This window comes from Balaenoptera acutorostrata, unplaced genomic scaffold (genome assembly GCF_949987535.1).
Source record: "Balaenoptera acutorostrata unplaced genomic scaffold, mBalAcu1.1 scaffold_126, whole genome shotgun sequence".
Taxonomy (NCBI): Eukaryota; Metazoa; Chordata; class Mammalia; order Artiodactyla; family Balaenopteridae; genus Balaenoptera; species Balaenoptera acutorostrata.
The window spans coordinates 517128-527599 of record NW_026645629.1 but is presented as its reverse complement, the minus strand read 5'-3'; the positions used below and the strand labels follow the sequence as shown (position 1 = coordinate 527599).

The 10472-nt window shown below is 46.3% G+C and overlaps 1 pseudogene; it reads left to right on the top strand.

Moving 5' to 3' along the window:
* The first annotated feature begins 9475 nt into the window (after positions 1-9475).
* On the top strand, positions 9476-9996 carry LOC130706663 (malignant T-cell-amplified sequence 1-like; annotated as a pseudogene).
* The last annotated feature ends 476 nt before the right edge of the window (positions 9997-10472 follow it).

Genomic DNA, 10472 nt, shown 5'->3' with positions numbered 1-10472 from the left:
CGTGGGTCTGTGCCGGTCGACCAGCACTCCCTGGTGCCCCTTGCCCAGCGGAGATCTCTCGTCCTGCTACGCGTGACCAGGAGAGGATGTCCGTGCCCGAAGTCGTCCTCCGTGTGTCACGATCCGTCGGTGCGTCCTCGCCGGCTTGGGGGCCCGGGTCCATTCCGGTGCAGTCGAGGCGGTGGGGCTGCCCAACGGGGGACACTTCAGTTTCTCCGGGTTCCACGCGAGGCGGTCATGGGGGCGGATCTTGCCGCGAGGAAGGGGAACGGGATGACTGTCAACAGACGGGATCCACCCGGCAGATTGAACCGGCGTCTACGCGGGGAGCTCCCCTCTCCACTCCTTGGTCACCTCGTCAGCGTGGCGCTTGCGTTTGTGCAGGTCCCCTCACCGCGGACTGTCGAGGGCAAGCGGGGAGGGCTCTAGTGGAGGGGCGGCAGTCCCTCCTAGGCTTCGGTGGTTGTAGGTCGTAGTCATTTCTCTGGGAAACAGGGACCGCCAGGGGCATCCCGTGACAGGAGACACGAGCCTGGCCGCGGTCCTGGGTGGGCGCGGTTGTCTGTAGCTTCTCTGAAGAAGCTCTGCAGACAGGGAACGACCTACAGACGCGCGGGCGGACCGGAGGATCCCCCAGGGCGAGAAATGGGAACGATGGTGGCCTGGGTCGAGGCCAGGTGTCAGGGACGTGGCGGTGCGCCTTCGCCGGTGTGAGATCTGGATCCTTCCTGTTGAGGTTCACTCCAGTTGCACGTCACTTGGCGTCTGCAGCAGCAAGGTCGACCAGATGGCAGGATTTCGGTAGTGGGGCAAGAAGAAAATTTAATGAATTAAATTTTTTTTGTTGTGAGATTCACTACAATGTGAACCTTAGTGAAATGAGAAATCCTAATGTTTATAGTAAATCGACATTACTGTAATAATTCCTATCATTTGCAGTCTTTTTCACAAAATGTTGATTTATGAAATTTAAAATATATTTAGTACAATTTTTTGTGATACAAGTCTGCTAATGAGAAAAATGGAATTCTTTTGCAAGGGGGATGCATTTAGCTTATTACAGATTCCTATTATCAAAATTTCAGTTGTTAATCCTGACTTATAAGGAGATTTTGCATGGTTTACATATTTCATATTTGAAAATTCTTTTCACACAGATAGTACTACCAAATACTGCAGTTCATGAGCGTATAATTTTAATTGAGCATATTCATTGCTTGGAAGGAATTTATAAAATTCTGTTAGATCCTTCTATCAATATTTGCCTTTTAATATGTCATTATATTGTACATTAGTCATTTCCAATTCTGTTTGCAGTTAATTTTGAAAACATTGATTCAAGTTTATCTATGCACAGAGTATTTGATTGACTGAAGATGATGAAGGAGAGTTTTGGGATGCAGAATTTTCTAAATCCACCTGGAAGTCTGGGAACCTCTCCGTCCAGCCACAAGGCCCTGCCCCACACCCTGCAGCAACCAATGTGGAAAACCAGACTCCAGCCTCTGCAACAATAGGCCCCAAGGGTCAGGACTTGCTCAGTGACTCACAACTTCGTCATTTTCAGTCTTTTCCATGTAGAACCAAATGCGGGGAAAGCCAAATATGTTCCCCTAAGTAATCACTTAGGATGCCCCTCTTCCTATCAGCTTGTCTCCAGCCTCCCCCATCACAAGCTCTGGGAAGGACATGCCTTCTTATTTTGCCACCAGAAAGTGTCCCCACTCTTATGTGTGCCCTGAGTCTCAGCCTGATGTTAGTAGTGGTGGCTGACTCCCGTGATCTATAGACAAGTTCTGAGTAAATAGTGCTTGTTCTCGTTTGGGGGTGTGTCTTTTTTCATATCTACAGAGCTTAGTATGGCAGGAAGCAAATAAAACTCATGATAATGTTTCCCATGTTATTTTAAAAATCACATTTATTAATCACCATTTTTTAAGTTGAGACATAATTCACATACCATAAAATTCACCCTTTAAAAAGTGTAGAATTTAGTGCTTTATAATCTATTCACAAAGTTGTGCAACCATCGGCACTAATACCAGAAAATTTCATTATCTCAAAAAGAAACCCCATTCCCATTAATCTCTTCTATTCCACCTATGCTCAGGCCATGGCCACCACAAATCTGCTTTCTGTCTCTACGGATATGCCTATTCTCAATATTTCATGTGACTGGAATCATACAATATGTGCCCTTTATGTCTGGTTTCTTATACTGAATATCATGTTTTTGAGGCTCACGTTTTAGAACGTATCAGTAATGTACTCCTTCGTTTGGCCTAAGAATTTTTCTTGTTAAGCCATAAGATTTTACGTATTTTCACATGCCAGCAGAGTTTTTTGTTTTTTCGGTTTTTATTGTAAAAAATATATTTTCAATTTTAACCATTTAAAGTCTACAGTTAACTAACATTAAGTACCGCTTCCCTGCCTGACCCCAACTTACCCCACTCACCTGGAGCTGCCAGTAGGCCCAGAGGACACAAGCCCAGCCATGCTGCCCTTCCTTGGAACTCCCAATGTCATCCAAACTGACCATGACCCCACTATTAGTGCCCCTCATTGTAAATAGAACTCCAGACACTGAGAGACTCTAGTGAAGAGGGCAGCTGCCCCCAGACAAGTTGTTGTGATTGGGACAAGGAAGCAGTGCCCTGGGACCTGCAGTCACCCAGGGGCCCCGTGAGGTACAGTGCTTGTCTACTGAGGGCGAATTCTGCTGAGGTCGCCGCCAGGCCCCTATGGAGGAGAACCAGTGAACACTTGGGGTCATCTCTTGTCATTCCTTTCTTCCTTCCTTCCTTTCTTTCTCTTTTTCTCTTTCCACCCGGAAGAGGTAAAGCTTGACAAGAAAATAATAAATGACTTTCTAGACCATCCATATTTCAGGGCTACCTCATGGACCTGTCCTTATTTTCTCAGTAAAAACCCTCTAAGGAACTAAGATGTGCTATGTGTTCCATGCACGCTCACCTGTGTGCCTGCCCCGAACAGTCCTCCATATTCCCTTTCCTTTTCCAACACTTCACTCCCTTGTGGGGGCTTTTTCAAGGGCAATGATTGCTGTGAGTTCCAGCATGATGTCTGCCTCACCCCCTTCATGACTGTCTTGCTGACTCAATAGCCTGTGTTCTGTTTTCTCGGGAGCCCTTATCTGCCCTCTGCTCAGGGACACTGCTCATCGTTAGCAACACCCACCTGTATTCCTCACTGTTCAGGCCCTGGGAAATCGGCTGTCCTGACCTGGGACAGCTTTAAATATAAGAAATTGCTACCTTCTACCGCTGGGGTCAGAAGGCTGGGTGTGTGGTCCAAGGCTCTTGGAGGTGTTTTGCATCCTCCCAGAATCTCCTCCTCTCACCACCCTAAGAAACTCTACTACCAGGATACCTCCAACCGACACCCTCCATTAGGTGCTGATCTGTCAATATTTCCAGCCCAGAAAGACCACAGCCTGTGCTTTGCAACAGGGAAAACCCTCCCCTCTACCTCCAGTCCATCCAAGTCGCCCCCTGTTCCTCAGCTCGCACATCCCACAGACGGTTTCTGAGTCTGTTCAGCAGGCGAGGTCCCATAGGTGTCAGGTCCTGAGTCTCTTCCAGCCACCATGTTCCACCCAACACTACATGATGAGTCCACGGTCCTCTGGGAGTGCAGGGGCCCCTCCCATGTGCCTCTTCTGGCACTGTTGCTGGATCTCCTTCCTCCTTAAATCAGGGCAAAGAGCTTGGTTTCTCTGGGATTGTGAGTGGGGAAGGGTAGGAGGGGACAAGTGGCCTAGAGATTCCAGTCCATTCTGCATCCTGTGGGCCAATGACCCTGGTGGGTGGAAGCCGAGGGCATAATGGCATAGCGAGGCTCTTGGCCTGCTTAGTGGCTAGGGATTTAGGGCACATTCAAGTGGAGGCTGAACCTACTGGAGAATGTTGATCAACAAAGAGTTTCTGCATGTGTAAGAGCTGAACCAGTTCACCAAGCTCTCTCAAAACTAACATCCATTTATAAAAACCCTTCTGGCAACAGGGGAAAGGCAGACGATGTTCCAGGAAACTCCTCACTAACCTCCTGGGAACATTTTGATAGGGTCTTTGAATATGCAACAAATGTCTGCTTTGGTTAAGAAGACATTAGATGATTTGAAGGCACATTTTGGAAATGTAGAAAACTACAGTACTTCAAAATTAAAATCCTATTTTATGATTTGGAATTTACTGTAGTTAGATGACTGATAAATTGTTTAATGAAGGCATTGGTAAAAATAAAGGCTGAGAGATAAACACTTTTAACATTACTTTCTATTTTCATAATTTTTACATTATAGTCTAAAACTGTGGCATGTTTAAATATTTGTCCATCTATCTCTCCTTCTCCCTCTCTCCGTAGTTTTAAGATGTTTGTCACTATTTGGTAGGTGCCAATTCTTCTGCAACACGCACACTTCATTGTGTAGGAGAAGTGGTAACATTTGTTCACAGGAGTGTAAGTGAGGAAGTGATGCGCGCGCGGGCTGGGCCACTGCAATGTGGTGAAAGAAGGACAGGCATTGTCCAGGGGAGCTGGGCCCTGGCCCCTATGCTCCTTCTTTTATCCAGACATCTGGAGCACCCTGATTCCCTCTTGACCCAGTAAACAGGGGGCCTAGAAAAGCTCTGTGAGCAGCCCTGGCCAGGAGCCCTTCACGTACTTCTCTCCATTTACATCGTGGACATGGAGTTCTCTCAAAGATCTTCAAAGTTCTGAGTTCTTCTGATTTCTATAATCTTTGCTTTTTTCTTGCCAAGGATGTCACTAACTAAATCAGCCTATGTATGATTAATATGAACATATATTATTGATATATTAATAAATATTATTATATTAAAATAATATTAGTATATCATATTTAACATTTTATTTACATTATATGTACATATATTTATGTAGTATTCTTTTATTATAATAAATTAAATTAATAAATATAAATAAGCTATTAATATGAATATATATTACACCTGCGAGTCAGGATTTACCTCCTGGGTGCTCAACTCTGCCCACTGAGCCAAACTGTTTGCCTGAAAAACTGAAGACTTCAGGGCAAAGTGAAATGTAAGGGGGAGGTGGGCAGAGAAGACCTAACTTGCAATCACAGTGAAGAATGAGGTGTGTTCTCAAGACCAGCTTGAATCGCACACTCTTAGTGAGGGGAGTGGATGCAAACACAGTCCCCCGACCCGTGCACCCCGTCTGGAGTGGGGGAGGGGGAGGAAGCGTCCTAAAGGCATTTCTTCTCCGGCTCCTCCCACCGGACCCCCTCTCCTCCCCAGTCTCTCTTGTGACACTTGTGTTTTGCCACCTGGAGGTGAATTTACCCCTCTCCCACTGTTCTCCTCCCTCCTGTCTCTCTTTTCTTTCCCTTCCTTGAGGCTCTCAGGCCTGCTATCAGCCGGGCAGGGGCCCACAGCCAGTCATAAGCACCTTCCCTGCAGCCAGCGAGCTGTCCTTGCCCCATCTTCCTCCTTTCAGAGCTGGGATAACTGGGTACCTGCTGTCACTGGAGACCTTCCGTGCTGTTAGTCTCACTCAGCAAGGTGTTCAGATGTGCAGGACAAATAAAGGCGCCTCTGACTTTCCCCGGGTGTGCATGCTAGCACTGATTGGAGGTTGCTAAGGCTTGCCACCTAAGCACAGGCTGTGCATTGGTTTAAGATATAGCCCAAAAATACAATAAGAAAAAATCTCCCCTGATAAGATTGCCATGAATAAATATATTCAGAACTTCATTGAGCCTATTCTCATACACTCAATTTACTACAGCTTTAGAGGTTTCTAACTTCTACTCAGATTTGCAAAGATTGGTCACTGGGAAATTTATTAGCTGTCATTGTTTTCCAGATGGCACAGTAAACATGGACTAAAGGTAGAAACACCTGCAAAATACCTAATATGGTCAAAATTGTCCGATTACTTTTACAATGTTATTGTGTAACCATCCAGACAAATGAGAAATGCCAGAGAAAAGTCAAATATAGATGTGTTTTCGTTCAGCCAAAAAGATGACCGTGAGAGGTAAGGTGAGGAAGCCGGCCCAGTGTGCGTGGCGGGACCAGGCAGTTGAGACCGTATGCAGGCAGCTGTGGCGGCAGCTCTACCACGTCCTCCATGGGGCTGGTCTCTCAGCCCCCTAGACGGGCAGCTTTTCTTGGTAAACTCAGTGTCAGGATATCAGCCATTCATCAGGCACTTCTTTGGCTTCACACGTGATCAGGACCCTTGTAGCTGCAAGGTTTACAAATTAGAGCCTGTGCAGTCACTAGTCTGTGCTCTGTGCTCTCCTCAACTGAGGCTTCTTCTGGTGTCTATCACAGCACATATACCACGTCCTGAGTGTCCAGGCTTGCAGCGGTGCTGCTTGAGACTGGGCTGTGACATTTCCGTGTCTAGCATGTAGCAGGCAGTGCATGAATATTTATTGGGTACAAGGAGGCTAAACTGCACAAGCATCTACTCCTAAGCTGATTCACACAGCTTGTGACTGCAGCTGAGCTCCAGAGACCTCACTGCCTGTGGTGGGCGCTAAAGCTCTCACAGCTTGTTTCATCTGCGTGTTCTTTTTCCTCTGATAATATGACCCTTTTAGCTTCTCCTCCTAGAGATTTGCATAGACCAAGTGGGAAGGACCAAAGTTGTTCCAGGCTTGTGTCAGGCTGTTAAAGCTCAACTACACTGAAAGCTCATGAGAGGTACAGTATCACGTGGGGGTGACTTTCAACAAGAGTTGTCACAATGCCACTAACCTGAACAAGCTTATTCACTTTTTGTATAAAGGTTTTAGTCCAATGCTCTGCTCAAAAAGTGCAGAATGCACATTTTGTGCTGTTTAAGCCCTTTGCTCTTACTCTAGGGCAAGATTTCTCAACCTGGGGATTAAAGACATTCTGAGCGGGATAATTTTTTGCTGTGGGAGCTGTCCTGTGAATTCTGCGATGTTGAACAGCACCCCTGGCCTCTACCCACTAACATCTCCTCAGGCATGACAACTCAAAATGCCTCCGGATGTAGCCACTTGTCCTCTGGGGATGGGGGACTGGGGAAAAATTGCCCCAGCTGAAAATTTTTTCTCAAGTGTCACCAGTAGATTGCAAGGAGAACCAAAACAACAACTACAAAAACAACAACAACAAATGACTCACCAAGACTTGCCCAGTGTTGGAATTATGACAAACTAAAGCATAGGATTTCATTGTGTAGTAGCTTCAGGCTATTTTTGGATCCTTGCCTGCATATCGGAGTGGAAGTCCTCCATCCCTTAGTGGTATTTGGCCAAATGGCCCAAGATGCCTTTACCTAAAGTGTGTTTAATGTCACATTTGTTTAATATATTCCCCCAGATCTGCCCCTCTATGTACCTGCATCAACAGCGTGTATCTACTTAGATTATGCAATGTGAGAGAACAGAATCCTCATTATTTCAATAGCCTTCAGGGTAACAACTCACAATGAACCTAAACTAATTTTACTGATATTACTGTGACTTTGTTACCAGAATATGTAGTAAATATTAGGAAACAATCTATTTTACAGTAATAATTCCAAATGAAGTTAAAGAAACTTAATCATCATGACTGTTTACCACCAGAATCAGGTAGTGTAGCATGTTAGGTGGTGCAGCAAGGTGAAGAAGACAAGCCAAATATCTCTAACATGTTCCCCACTTACTCATCTCTAAAATATGGGCAACACTCAGGGTGCACACGTATGTGCCACCCACACCTCTGACCCAGAAAACACTCACTGCCCAGCTGCTGGAGTGCCATCAACAGGTATCTTCCAGCCAAGATCCCCTCAGCAGCCTCACCCATGCATGGGTCCCTCTCAGAGCTGCCACGCCCAATGGTCAAGTGCAGAGGGGCACTTACAACACCTGTGATGGCCACATATGCTTCAGAGCCCGAATGGGCTGAGCCAAGGCTTCCTCAGGCCTGGACACCTGCTCAACTATGCCATCTGGCAAATCCTGCTCCCTCTCTGCTCTGTCACAGAGGTTGACACTTAATTTGCACCCTGTTTCCCAAAATTCATCTTAACATTCCCTTCCAGAGAAACTGACTTGTGATGGGGGGAAAGCAGTGATGAGAGGGATTTGGGAGTTAGACTGCTCTGCAGTTGACAGTAACAAGGAACCCTCCACGGGCTAGGTCGAGCACCCATAGTTTGTGAAGTAGGTGATGGTCCAGGTGTGCAAACTCCGACAGGTGAGAGGGTAGTAATTGCTAGTCACGATCGAAACAAGCAGAGGAGCTTCCGGGTAGAAAGAAAGCAGAAAAAGCTAAACACCCCACTCAGACCCAAGATTTTGATATAAGATATTTTCACATATTGAGGTATGGGGAAGTCGTTTGGCTTATACATGAGTTAACTTGAATGACACGCATACTAGAACAGCCTGCTTGTGGTCTATCAAACATACGTTGTGCTTCTGCTTTAATTATTAAAGAAAAGAGTGCATTGACTAGAAGTAAAGAATGTCCATGTTAAAAATAAAGATGAAATGCCTCCCTTCCTGGGAAGCCAATGCTGAAGCTCCTTCAATAATAGGCCTCACTTCCCAGGTGCCAAGGCCATGCTAACTCGCTGTGTATGGGCTGATCCGTTTTTTGTTTGTTTGTTTTGTTTTCGTTTTTGTTTTTTTCCCCTGAAACCTTAAAGGACTTGTTAAAGCTTAAACCTGAATTGTTTAATGTTCTTTGTTCTGCCAATATATAAAACTGTACTGAAAACCATGCTTCCCTGGGACAGTTCCTCAGAGCTATCTGAGGGGTTGTCTTCCAGGCTATAGTCCACAGTTTGGCTCAAATAAGATGCTTTTCTATTCTTATTATACATTGTTTATTGATTACTCTCATCAACAATTTATGAGTTAAACTAGCCAGGCTCCAAGTCCCAGACGAGGGTAGTCAGCCACCCACCAGAGGTCTGCTAGCCCGTGGGAGGTTAGGGCCGCGAGAGGGACCCTAACTTGGTAGTGGAATTCAGGAGGATGCCCCTGAGCGTTGAAGCCCACACGCTTCTGACCCCTGTGAGCCTGCAGAAATGGCCAACCGTCCGTCTGGAGACCAGATGCTGCCCCTCCATTCTGTTCTTGCAACGAGAATGAGTGCTTCGTCTCTTCTTTCTGCTCAACTTCCTCCCTTTCAGCTACCAGCCCTGGGGAGGAATTGGTAACTCCAAACAGCCCCCAAATTGCCGCAGTGCTCACATGAATAGTTGGAGGAGGTAGCTGAAGGAGCAGACGGAGTGAGATTTCCCTACAGCCGGAAAAGTGCGGCCAGATGCGTCACTTGCGGGTAACGACCCTAGCTGCACTGTCCCTTTGGCCTTCCAAGTGTAGGGGGTCTGCCGGATCCTTGCTAAGTCTATTTTTCCCCATTCCCGGCCCTTCCCTATCATCACCCCTTCACCTTGAATCATGTTCAAGAAATTTGATTAAAACGAAATGTGTTCAGCTACATCCAGTGGAAACCCTGCTATTAAGGGTATTAAGAACAAGTAGAACCTTTCCCAGGCATTGAACCATGGATTCATCCAGTCGTGCCTAAGAAGGAACCAGTTAAAAGAGTGGGATGTCATGAACAGATGGAAATCTTTATAATGACTGGAGAATTACTCTATTTAGAAAAAGAGAAGAGTCGTTTTATCCAATCCCAAGGTTATTCCACAAAAGAAGAGATAAAAAAAGACCCTATTTTCACACCAGCAGGTGGATAAAGGAGCCATCAAATTTGTACTCAGAGGAGTTGATATCACGTGTCTAGGCTTAACTTCTCTAGGAGCTAAGCTTTGCTCCGCTGCAGCAGATAGGATTGTTGCAATTGAGGCAGAAGGAAAACAGCTTGCTCTGGGTGCTGCAGTCGTGAAGATGTCTGCAGATGATGCTGAGAAAGTCAATACAGCAACTGGCATTGAAACATGTATTATTTAAAAGATGGGCTGTGGCACATAAGAGCATGTAAATAAGCCTCAGAAGGAATGCACTTGGGCTCCACATGGATGCGGTGCAATATCTGTGTTTGTGTGTGAGTGTGTGACAGCATGACGACAATACCCCTGTGATTATGCTGAATAAATTCAACACATGCAGAAAAGAGAACCCAACAAACAGACAGGTGTTACCGCCTTGCTTGGAAACAGCGCAGAGGAGCTGCCCCTGTGTCCTCTCCTGGCCATCAGGCTATAACTCTCCCGAAAGAGCTTCATGACCCAGGCAGTGTGCTGGTGGTGATGCGAGAAGACAAATGGGACTGAATTCTCAGTGTGTCAGCTGAGGTGCTCTCATGTGAAGGTCTGGACACTACCGAGCGGGAAAGAGTCAGGTGTAGGGGCGCTGAACTGGCTGGGGGCTTCTCTTCCCGCATCCCTCCTGAGTTAGAACCCCTCTCAGCCCTTCATGGTGGAGAACGGAGACGAGGAGACACCGCAGGTCCTACACACGG